At 35.1% G+C, this 13,679-nt stretch overlaps 1 pseudogene; it reads left to right on the forward strand.

Annotated features, from left to right (window-relative positions):
- Window positions 1-9,120: 9,120 nt before the first annotated feature.
- Window positions 9,121-12,221, forward strand: LOC131760278 (small ribosomal subunit protein uS2-like; annotated as a pseudogene).
- Window positions 12,222-13,679: the final 1,458 nt, after the last annotated feature.

Genomic DNA, 13,679 nt, shown 5'->3' on the forward strand with positions numbered 1-13,679 from the left:
ATCAAGTAATAGACAAACATATGGGATATAATTCCATTTTTGAAAAAAACTAACCTTGCAAAGTGCATATGCACATATTCGGCTATATGAAATTTCATAAAAAATGAGGAAAAGCATATCCCAGCTTGTTAAAAGAGCATAATATTGCATGCATGTGTGGAAAATAAAACTCTATCTGTAACTATAATTAAATTTAGGTATATAAAGATTGAACAAGCATATATTCAAGGACTAGAGGCAAAATATGCAAATAAAAAATTTATTTGATTGGCTTATGCAATTCTTGGTAATCTTCACAGATTTATTGTTATTTATGTAGTTTATGTTATTTATAGATTTGTGTCATTTTAATAGATTTTAATATATCAGTATCATTACAAATAATCTATATCTATATATTTCAATATAGATTTCAAACTTAAGTTCAAATACTAAAACAAAATTAAAGATAAAGATAAGCTACAGAAATCAAAACAGTATGGTACTGGAACAGGATAGAAAGATCAATGGAACAGGATAGAAAGTCCAGAGGTAAACCCATACACCTATGGTCACCTAATCTAGGACAAAAGAGGCAAGAATATACAATGGAGAAGTGACAGTCTCTTCAATAAGTGGTGCTGGGAAAATTGGACAGCTACATATAAAAGGATGAAATTAGAACACTCCCTAACACCATGCACAAAAATAAACTAAAAATGGACTAAAGACCTAAATGTATGGCCAGATACTATAAAACTCTTAGAGGAAAACATAGGCCAAACAGTCTGATATAAATCGCAGCAAGATCTTTTTCAATCCATGTCCTAGAGCAATGAAAATGAAAACAAAAATAAACAAATGGGACCTAATTAAACTTAAAAGCTTTTGCACAGCAAAGGAAACCAGAAACAAAATGAAGAAAACAACCGTCAGAATGGGAGAAAATGTTTGCAAATGAAGACACTGACAAGGGATTAATCTCCCAAATATACAAATAGCTCATGCAGCTCAATATCAAAAAAACAAGCAACCCGATCAAAAAAATGGGAGGAAGATCTAAATTGACATTTCTCCGAAGACATACAGACAGCCAAGAGGCACATGAAAAGGTGTTCAATATCACTAATTATTAAAGAAATGCAAATCAAAACTACAATGAGGTATCACCCCACACTGGTCAGAATGGCCATCATCAAAAAAATCTACAAACAATAAATGCTGGAGACAATGTGGAGAAAAGGGTACCCTATTACACTGTTGATGGGTATATAAATTTGTACAGCCACTATGCAGAACAGTATGGGATATTCCTTAAAAAACTAAAAATAGAACTACCATATGATCCAGCAATCCCACTCCTGGGCATATATCCAGAGAAAACCATAATTCAAAAAGATACATGCACCCCAATGTTCATTGCAGCACTGTTTACAATAGCCAGGACGTGGAAGCAACCTAAACGTCCATTGATAGATGAATGGATAAAGAAGATAAGGTACATATATACAATGGAATATTACTCAGCCATAAAAAAGAATGAAATAATGCCACTCGCAAGGACATAGATGGACCTAGAGATTGTCATACTGAATGAAGTAAGTCAGACAAAGACAAATATCATGTGACAAAGCTTATATGTAGAATCTAAAAAAAAATGGTACAAATGAACTTATTTACAAAACAGAAATAGAGTCACAGATGTAGAAAACAAACATGTTACCAAGGGGGAAAGTGGGGAGGGGGAGGGGTAAATTGGGAGATTGGGATTTGCATATACACACTACTATATATAAAATAGATAACTAATAAGGACCTACTGTATAGCACCAAAAACTATTTAATACTCTGTAATGTCCTGTATGGGAACAGAATCTAAAAAAAAGAGTGGCCATATGTATATGTATAGTATAACTGATTCACTTTGCTGTACAGCAGAAACTAATACAACATTGTAAATCAACTATACTCCAATAAAAATTAATTTTAAAAACAATACATTTTATCAGTGAAAAATGATATTAAAGATGCTGCTGGTAACACATAAAAAGAAGTACAAAATATGAAAGGGTTGAGACTGGAATGGGTACTTTTGTGATTTTCACTATTTACATTTAAGACCTGCTCCCTCATCTAAACTGAAAGTTGAATCTACGTCAGATTTTTTCCCTGGGTTCCCAGTGACAGAAAGCGTGCCCTCCTCATAGCTCATGTTCGGCCAGTACTTGTCACTGAAGATGATTCCAACACTAAGAAGCGTCCCGGAATTCAGAGAGTTGGGGTGACAGAGTTTGTTTTATTACCTCACTTAACAACAACTAAAAATCATAAATATTTTGAAAAACACTTCAAATCTCTACTAGGTTTGTCTTCATAGAACTTCTTGAGAACATAAAAAATTCCCATAAAATACTGTGTAATGTTATTAGGACAGTAATTCCTCTGATATCTCGGGCACTCTTGAAAACCCACAGTGGATTTAAAAAATCTACTGCAATGTGCTGTCTCAGGATATTGTATCATTTAGGGGCAAATTAAATGCCCCTATTATGGTGGTTCACATGGCTCTCCTTTTCACTAGACTAGCAGCCCCTTAATTTATTTCTTTCATTTTATTATTTTTTTAATTCTTAGGATTACCCTCAGTGAATAGCACAAATTGAATTGTGCTTGTTGAATGAATGAACTAAAAATACAATGGAGGGGTTGTAAACTCAGTCTGAGACCTTATATCTAATATGTCAAATATAGTCTCAAATATTCACACCTCTGGCTACTCAGGATGGAATATAGTAGATTGTCTTCTTAATTCAGATGTATTCAAAATAAAATCATTAAACAGAAGTATTGGAAGATTTTTCTCTTAATATAACATCTTAGAGATAGAAATATTAACAAAAAGTTTTATATGTGTCCATATACTGAATATATTTTTAATCTTCTTGACATTCAGATCTCAATTATGAAAGTGAATTAACATATTAGACTCTAATGATAGTATTTTTGCTCTTCTTTAAGTGTATCCAAATGTATATAATGTATACAAACATTTGTACAAAAGTATTTATCTACATGTACAATTTTGTCATATAGAATATTTTAAAATTTCATATTGAAGAATAATAATTTTTATTTATTTTAGATAAAAATTAAAGGCATACTACTGTCTAAATGAGCCATCTTCTCAGTTGATGCCAGGGCCTAAGGAGTTCTCAGTGTCTCATTATGCTTAATTTGTGTATAAGGTCCCTTGTGACCCAATTCTGATGTGCTCTCAGGGCTCAATATCTACTTATTACAAAATTCTCATAAATCAAAGTCAAGATTGATTGAATTAACTGTTTACTACCCACCACTAAGCAACTACTTAGTTTACAATGATTTCATTTTGTCATCTTAACAAGCAAAGTAATACGACTAGTCTGTGTATATCTTCCATAAGTACCATATGGGACAATGATTTCTATCCAATTATTTGCATAAAATTCATATGGAATCATACTTTCCAAGATACAAGTCATCTAAATAGTTGGCTCTTGTAGATGACACATCAATTACCTCTCTATTAAGTTTGTATGTTTCGTCTCTTTGTGCTGTTTGTTATTATTATATTGTAGAACTATGTTTTGATGAGTACACATTGTTATTATCACAGCTATGTCCCAATATAATTTTAGGATGTTCTGATTCCCTAACACATCCTTAGGATCATAATTATGTGTAGTTATCCCATTTTTAAATTTATAATTAGCAGTGTTTTTAGAATTGACAATTTTTTAATGTCTGGAGGGGATCTTGAGTACTGTGCAGTCCAAGCATCTTTATTTAACCAAAATGTAATGATTCAAACGGAAAAAAGTCTTTCAGTTGTAGCAAAGATAAATTAACTATTTTCTCTTGTTTGTTCTGTTAGATTCCAAGGTGATTAGGCAGCATAATGAGGATTTCAGTAAAAAATATATATATATATTTATATATTATATATATAGTAGGCAGCATAAGGGTTTCAGTAACATATATGTATATACATATTTGCTCATAAATCTTTTAATAACAGTAAATGGAGGAAAATTTAACAGTGTATATATATATATATATATATATATATATATATATATATATATATATATATATAGTATTTTGGCCAATGCATCTGCATTGGCCTAAGGAAGACTCTGAAGCCTAGACATGACTATCTAAATAGCAATCTAGAAATAGGCAACTATTATGAAGACCTCTGGCAGTCAGTAATTCTAGGTAACTGTGTAAAGCTATATATTTCCATCATACTAAATTTCATACTCAAAGATTAAGAGTTAGAACAAAGATTCTCAAACCTTAGAGTATAACATCAGAGTCACCTGGAAGACTATGAAAATACAGCTTTCTTTGCAAAGCCCCAGCATTTCTGATTCACTAATGCTCGATGAGGCCAGAAATTTCACATTTTTAGCGAGTTCTAAGATGATGATGAAGCTGCTGGTCCTAGGACCACACTTTGAGAAAATCTGAGTTAGAGATGTTCACTCGCTTGAAAGATATTCAGAACTGGGCATAATTAACTGCAACCACAGCTGATCCCAATGTACCTGAAAGTTACACGTGATAAGGGGATGGGGGAAGATCCTGTTATCTCCTACTTTGAATTTCTTAATCCAAATCACTTCAGAGGCATGGATGGCACAGGTAAATGAAGTGAGAGTACTGACAAACTATTTGCTGATATAACATTTTTCCCCCGATGATATATGAACGTGTTTTGTAATTTCAGGAACAATCATAGTTTGACAGTGCATAGGCATTGAGAAAGTAGTCTGTATATTTTGCTAACATACATGAATCATATTCAACTTAATTTATAGAGTGGTTTTCAATTGTATCAGAGTCAACTTCCTCTTTGCACAAAAATTAACATTCATTCATGAGTGTTAGAAGAAGATATTCATGGGTAACATAATCTGCCCACAACATAATGTAAACAATTAAAGTAATGCCCTCATTTTAAAATTGATATAAATGGAAACTTATTTATAACAAATCAAGATATATTTTAATACATAAATTTTTAAGCATGATGAGGTTTTTTTGAATGTTTGAATTTTATTTTATTTATTTTTTTATACAGCAGGCTCTTATTAGTCATCACATTTATACACATCAGTGTATACATGTCAATCCCAATCGCACAATTCATCACACCACCATCCCCAGCCCCCCGCCGCTTTCCCCCCTTGGTGTCCATACGTTTGTTCTCTACATCTGTGTCTCAATTTCTGCCCTGCAAACTGGTTCATCTGTACCATTTTTCTAGGTTCCACATATATGCGTTAATATACGATATTTGTTTTTCTCTTTCTGACTTACTTCACTCTGTATGACAGTCTCTAGATCCATCCACATCTCTACAAATGACCCAATTTTGTTCCTTTTTATGGCTGGGCAACATTCCATTGTATATAAGTACCACATCTTCTTTATCCATTCATCTGTCGATGGGCATTTAGGTTGCTTCCATGACCTGGCTATTGTAAATAGTGCTGCAATGAACACTGGGGTGCATGTGTCTTTTTGAATTATGGTTTTCTCAGGGTATATGTCCAGTAGTGGGATTGCTGGGTCATATGGTAGTTCTATTTTTAGTTTTTTAAGGAACCTCCATACTGTTCTCCATAGTGGCTGTATCAATTTACATTCCCACCAACAGTGCAAGAGGGTTCCCTTTCCTCCACACCCTCTCCAGCATTTGTTGTTTGTAGATTTTCTGATGATGCCCATTCTAACTGGTGTGAGGTGGTACCTCATTGTAGTTTTGATTTGCATTTCTCTAATAATTAGTGATGTTGAGCAGTTTTTCATGTGCTTCTTGGGCATCTGTATGTCTTCTTTGGAGACATGTCTATTTAGGTCTTCTGCCCATTTTTGGACTGGGTTGTTTGTTTTTTTAATATTGAGCTGCATGAGCTGTTTATATATTTTGGAGATTAATCCTTTGTCAGTTGATTCGTTTGCAAATATTTTCTCCCATTTTGAGGGTTGTCTTTTCGTTATTTTATGGTTTCCTTTGCTGTGCAAAAGCTTTTAAGTTTCATTAGGTCCCATTTGTTTATTTTTGTTTTTATTTCCATTACTCTAGGAGGTGGATCAAAAAAGATCTTTAAGCATGATGAGTTCTAAAACCTAGTGAAGTGAAGTGACTACACACTTGTACCTATATGTAAAATACAGTAGTCATAAATGCAACAACTTTTAAGGAAGACTGTTATAAGAGTACTGTATTGACAACTCACATCTCACAGGCAGCACTAGTATTAGTGACATTATTTTATGAAATTTGAACAGTCCATGATAAAGTTCTGAATGAGATAAATATTATTTTCCTTAGTTTGCTTTACAGTTGAATGTATTTATTTATTGTAAATTAAACTACTCATGAAATTTACTATGTATTAAACCCTTATGAAAAACTTTGCTATTCTATAGAAACAGTTATATAGTTATAGTTTAGTTTCTGGTAATCAGATGACTGTGTATGTATGTATGTATGTGTGTGTGTGTGTGTTTCATCTAAATAATGATCTGGTAAGGAATTTAAAGTCATGTTGAATGTGAGACAATACTTCTTTGTTGAGTATGGTCCTGGGCACTGTAGGATGACTCATGTCATCTTTCTTCCTAATCATAAACTACAGTGCAGCATTCCCCCCACAATTTCTACAGCACCTTTTGTGGGTGGCACCACCAATGTTCACAACAATAGTTTCTAGATGGATTTCTCAGTGGATAATCCATTTTCACTACTGGCAATTTAAAGTAATTGTAGCCAGTTATAAAATATTTGCTCCAAACCACACACAGTATTATCTGGAATGCCTTTCACACTTGGCCTGTAGAATCTCTCGCCATCTTTTGATAAACCTACTCATTTTTAAAGAGTTAACTGAGGCAACACTTTCTCTAGGAATATTTTCCTAACACTCTAATCCAGACCCTGTATCCTTCCTCTAGACTACAAGAAATTTTTCTCTGCTCTTTTCCTTACCATGTAGTAATACTTTTTATAACTTAGTCATTCAATATTGTCATAGATTGTAGTCCATTTAAAGTTATTACAATATATGGCCATATTTTTCCATACTGTACAATATATCCTTGTTGCTTATTTTATACATAGTAGTTTCTATCTCTTAATCCCATACTCCTATCTTGCTCCTCCCCCTTTCCATGTCCCCACTGGAAACCACTAGTTTATTCTCTATATCTGAGTCATTTTTTATATATATATGCTTTTATTTTTTAGACTCCACATACAAGTGATAACATAGAGTATTTGTCATTCTCTGATTTATTTCACTAAGCATAATACCTTCTAGATCCATTCTCCTTGTTGCAAATGGCAGAATTTTATTCTTTTTAATGGCTGAATGATATTCTATTGTATATAAATACTATATCTTCTTCATCCATTCATCTGTTGGTGGACACTTAGGTTGCTTCCATATCTTGCCTATTTAAATAATGCTGCTATGAACACTGGGATGCATGTATCTTTTTGAATTAGTGTTTTTGTTTTTTTAAAAATACATATCCAGGAGTGGAATTGCTGGATCATATGGTAGTTCTATTTTTAGTTTTTTGAGGAACTCCCATATTGTTTTCCACAGTGGCTGCACCAATTTACAACCCCACCAACTGTGTACAAGCATTCCCTTTTCTCCACATCCTTGCCAACATTTGTTATTTGCGGTCTCTTTGGTGATAGCCATTCTGACAGGCGTGAGGTAATCTCTCATTGCGGTTTTGATTTTCACTTATCTGATGCTTATCAATGTTGAGAGTGCCTATTGGCCACCTGTATGTCTTCTTTGGAAAAATATTTATTCTTCTGCCCATTTTTAATGGGGTTGTTTGTTTGTTTTTGATATTGAATTTTGTGAGCTGTTTGGATGACACTTTAATTAATATTTTGAATATTAACCCCTTATCAGTCATATGACTTGCAAAATTTTTCTGTCATTCAGTAGGTTGTCTTTTTGTTTTCAGTTGTTTCCTTTGCTGAATAGAAGCTTTTAACTTTAATTAGGTCCCATTTGTTACCATACAATATTGAAACAATCAGTTTAGAAATCTACCTCACCAACTTATAAAGCTTATCTGGATACGACAGGAGCATCTATCTCTAAAACATAACTAAATATCTGCCATACTGAAGGTGCTTGAAATTCAGTATTGCCTACTATTGAGTTTTCGAAGAAAGTTCAGCTATTTCTCACTAGATTTTCCATTTAAATTAAAATGTTTCAATGAAAGAGCCTTCATACGTTTCCTTGTGGAAGATGTATGTTAATTTTACAAATATATGAGCATCTGTGTATTTTCATGGGGAATACACAGGGCCTTTCCTAGCACTGAGATGCTTGAAATGGGGTTATTTCCCTTTCAAACGAAAAACAAATAAATTATATTTTTTTCCCTTGGCGCTTAAATAAAACAAAATGTTTCAAAATGGTTATAATCGAGATCTCCTGTTATATTATTCTACTGGGGAAAATACGCTGGGTATCAAACATGCTAGACTGACTTCCAAACTGGAATCCACTATGGAAAATGTAGTACTTCATAGTATTTCTCTCTAGATCTACTTTTTTTCTCCCTAAAAGAGCAAGCCTCTTGGCAATAGAATCTATTTCTTCTGTCATTATTATATCCTATCTTTAGTATAGTGCTTTGCCCTACTGGGTTAAAAAAATGGAACTAAATATATGGGATGCCATTCACTACAAAACATTATTTTTTGAAAGATGTATTCCTTTGTTCATTGAATATATGTTACACACTTCTACGTTCCAAGCACTGAGACAACAATAGAGATAAAGGTGAAAATTCCTCCTACAGGAGGTCATGATCTACCAGAAGAGGCTGACTGAAAAATCCCCAGCTCTGAGAGAGACAGGCATAGGATGGGATTGAGCATCAAACGAGTGGGTGCCTGAGCTGAAAGTTTGAGTATGGGAAGGCATCTGCTGGATAAGGAGAAATAGTGAAAAGAAAGAATGTGCAAAAGCCCCATAAAAAGCTTATTGTGGATATATGTGTGAAAGGAGCTGTGTCAGGAATGACTGAAATTGTGACCTGAGGACCTCCATGTTCCCTGCCTGGGCTGAACTTTTGTTGAACACTCTAAAATCAAACCGCCGAATAGTTTCTGAATTGCCAAAACCAAAGAATAATGCTGAGAACTGGACTTTTTCTGGACGAAAGAAAACATACCTTTCCCTAGTAAAGGATGAAATGTGCTCCACAACCCAGCTGTACATGCAGAACAAATTTATCCTCCAATCCAAAGTTTTGGTAAACAACTTGTGTAAGCCTGCATGAACTTCTCTTTTTCCCCATCAAAACCCTTACCCATTTTCTCTGATGGGACACTATTCTGGGTTCCTCCAGAATCTGTGATCCCCAAATTGCAGTTCTAAGTCACCAAATAAACTGCCTTTTTGCCTCTTTATAGTTCAAGGTTCTTTTGGTTGACATATGCAAGAGGCTGGTGAGAGCAATGAGTGATAAGACTGAAGAGGTAGCCTGGTGCATGAGCTACCTGACATCCTCTTTGTCAGATGAAGGCAAATCTTTGAAAGTATAATATTTAAGGGAAATCTGAACATCGTGTTTATTCTTTAGAAAGATTAGTACTCTGGATTCTGAATTAATTTATGTATCCAATATTGCCTTTTATGGAGGATTTGGCAGTTAATTTGTACACAGATAGAGAAACAAAATTATTTTTTGCTTCCTTTGGGCCAGGTTGTAGTAGATTAATTACAAATATGCTCCCAATTCTTCCCTTCTGTATCTATACTCCTTTTAATAGACTTCACAAACCCTCCTAAGAAGAAGAGGAGTCAATTTCTCCATACCTCAAATCCGAGTTGGCCCTGTCACTTGATTTGGCCAGTAGGAAGCAGCAGGAATAGCTGTGTGCTAGTTCCAAGTCTAGGGCTCAAGACTCTTGCACATTTCTACTCTTACTCATGGACTCCACACCCTTCCATCCAGCACCATCATCAAATCATATGCTAATAAGTACTGGCTAGCATGCTGGAATGCTGGACAATGAGACCATTTGGAAGAGAGTAAATTTATCCCAGCTAAAGACATTTGAAACCAGGTATCAATAATTCTTCCACAACTTACAACTGACCACATGCTCCTGAAGAAACCCAGCTGAGGTCAAATGAGTGTAGCACAGATGAAAAGACCTTTCAGCAGATAAATAGACATATAAGCATATGAAAATGTTTCTTGTTATAAGCCATTGAAATGTGGTAGATATAAAAGGCACACCATTAAGGCAATGGATAACTTGATGTGTAGGCACTCCATAGTGTTTTACTATGTTACTTTATTTAATGCTATCTACCTTGCAAGGCAAATATTATTTTAGTCTGCATTTTTTAGACTATAAATCTGAGGCTTATACAGTTAATTCTCTTTCCTCATTGGTACTCTAGCTCATTACTGCTAAAGCCCAGGATCTTCTCTGTCAACTGCATTGTCTTTTCAAATTCTTCTCTCTTGAGAAAAAAGAATGAAGTCAAGTATTTTGGTCTACAGTGTAACTCATGGAGAAATGAGTTGAATAGCAATGAACAAAACATGTATCCATTGATTTCAACATTAATGAGTTTTTAGTCCAAAAAGACTAGTTTTCACCAGATAATGCAGCCCCTTAGGCAGAAAATGTTATTAATTATGCTTTAAAAAGCATCCTTGCCCCTAGAATAGAAACTATGAAAAATAAATATGATGGGATCATTAAAAAGGAGTAGTAATTTCATCAGAATTATTGTTATGGGTATTCTCTCCTCAACCTACACAATTAGAGAGCATAATGAGTGACCACTGTGATGGAAAACATCTCTCTCCTCTCAATTTATGAGAAAAACAAATTAGTTTTAAAATGGTATCAACATTATCATTCCTTTCTCTCAGGCCCATATAAAAGTATCCTATATATTTCCACATTCACAGAAAAAAATTGTTAGCTGCTTAAGCCACGTTAATGTCACCTGTTTAAATAATAATGCTATGTTCAACCACTGCTAATCAGTAAACATGATAAACCAAGATCATCAGAGTTAACTTATTAGAGGAAATATATTTACACCTGGTTTATTATTTTGCATTAATTGAAACTTGCCAAATATTTACTGCTGTGAACAATTACTTCTTCTTTTTTTTTTTTTTGCTAATATAATGCTTTTCTTTATTTATTAAAAGAGACATTCCTACTTTTCTGCGCTACCCAGAGAGGCGTCCATACAGCATTGCTCTGGGTTCATCTCCTAAGTTAAAGGAAACCCGGATCCCCTGATGTCCTGCAAATAAAGGAGAAGGATGTCCTCAAATTCCTTGCAGCAGGAACCCACCTAGGTAGCATCAACCCTGACTACCAAACAGAACATATACAAAATGAAAAGTGATGGTATTACCTCATACGCCTAAAGAGGACCGGGGAGAAGCTTCTGCTGGCAGCTCGTGCCATTGTTGCCATTCGAAACAGGGCAGATGTCAGTGTTGTATCCTCCAGGAATACTGGCTAGCAAGCTGTGCTGAAGTTTGCTGCTGCCACTGGACCCCTCGTATTGCTGGCTGCTTCTCTCCTGGAACCTTCCCTAACGAGACCTAGGTAGCCTTCCGGGAGCCACGACTTCCCTTGGTTACTGATCCAGGGCTGATCTCAGAGGTGTCTTATGTTAACCCACCTACCATCATTGTGTCACACAGACTCTCCTCTGCACTATGTGGACATTGCCATCCCTGAGCGACGATAAGTGAGCTCACATGAGAGTCAGCTGTGGTGGATATGGCGGAGGGCCGTGTGGGGCGGGGGCAGAGACGCGGGAAGTTCTGCGCATGCGTGGCACTGTCTCCCGTGAACACCTGGGGTCAGGTCAGCCTGATCTCTACTTCTACAGAGGTGCTGAAGAGATTGAAAAGGAAGAGCAGGCCGTGGCTGGAAAGGCTGTGACCCAGGAGGAATTTCCAGGTGAATGGACTGCTCCAGCTCCCAAGAATTTACTGTACTCGACCTGAGGTTGCAGACAGGTCTGCAGGTGCCCTCTGTGGCCATCCAGCAGTTCCCTGGGGAAGACTGCCACGCTCAGCTCACTACTGGGGACTGGACTGCAGCTCCCACTGCTCGGGACACTGAACAGGTAGGAACAGCCACGGAGTGGTCTTAAGTTGTTCTTCCACAGAAGGTTAAACAGAAAATGTAACTAAGATTGACAGAAAATATAGTTTCTTAAAAAAAATGACATTCCTGAATTAGATTCAGTAGGATATTTTGTGGGTATGTATGTATCTGTGTATACATATATATACACATACATACACACAGGCACACACACGTAGGAATGTATGTATCCCCACACATATGAATGTGTTTGGGTAATAGAGAAATGGAGAGACAGCTGTGGTTATATATACCTTTTATTCACTAACACATTTACAACAAACGGTACGCATCCCATTTATTGACCAATTAGATATGAACAAATAAATAACCACAATCACACACTTTCACCATGCTAAAAGTTTTCTTTTTAAAAAATGCACTTTTTCTTTTAGATTAACCTACGTTTTATTTCTAATTAAAGTATAATACTGGAGTTCAAAATAGCTGATACAACTTAACTGTTAAAGGTTTCAGAAGTAAAGTGATTTCTGTCATACTTGTGTTTTATTTTTTATTTCCCATGATTTTTTGAAAGCAGATTATGGGGGAATATGAAAACTCTCAATACTTTCCTTATTGTTTTAATCCAAGATATTAGACCTGATAATGGTTTTGCATATGGCATCAATTGTAGAGTCTTTAAGATACAAGTGTTGTTTGCCTGATTCCATAAATATGACATTAATATAGAAATTCTTTGAAGATGGTAAAAGAGACTATATACATATGTTTGTTTCTCTGTGTGTATTTCTTAGTGAATTCTTTTTTATTTTTCTCCATGATGTGATTTATCTTTTTAATCGTAGCTATACAAAAGTTCACCTCATTTATAGTATTATTTTGTGTTATTTCAATAAGCTTTTTTTTTTTCAAGTTTTGCAGCTGTTTTTATAGGACCTAGTGCTAATGTTTTTTCACTCTGAAAATGGTTCATGTTTATCAGGCTTTTATTTTAAATGTTATTATTTCATTTGTATCTTTGAGTTTCCTAAATATTATTTTGAAATCTTGTTGCCCTGTCCTGTAAAATTGATTTTTCTTGCAATGCCTCTGTGGTCTGATTTAGACTTTATTTACTTTCTTAGAAATAGATTTCTTATATATCTTAGAATATGGGTTCAAAGACTTATTCTGTGGGGAAATTTTCGTTTTCTGTTTGATCCTTTAACTTTGCTTCTCTTTTCTACTCTGCTCACCTGTACCTGTTTAGTGGGATTGTGATTGCCTGCACCTGATTCCACTTTCCCCAGTCAGAAATCAGGTCTTACATGAGTTTTAGGGCGATACTGTGAAAGGGGGAGATATTGTGAACATCAGACGTCCATTCACCAACAAGTTAGTAACTCATCTCAGCCAAAAGTTATATGCTGTGTATTTCTCCCAAGTGTGAGATGTTCCTAGGTACACTTCTTTTCTGTGTGTGTGGGCTTGGGGAGTTGGAGACTCCTTCTACAAGTAAAGA

The sequence above is a fragment of the Kogia breviceps genome, chromosome 7, assembly GCF_026419965.1.
Source record: "Kogia breviceps isolate mKogBre1 chromosome 7, mKogBre1 haplotype 1, whole genome shotgun sequence".
Taxonomy (NCBI): domain Eukaryota; kingdom Metazoa; phylum Chordata; class Mammalia; order Artiodactyla; family Physeteridae; genus Kogia; species Kogia breviceps.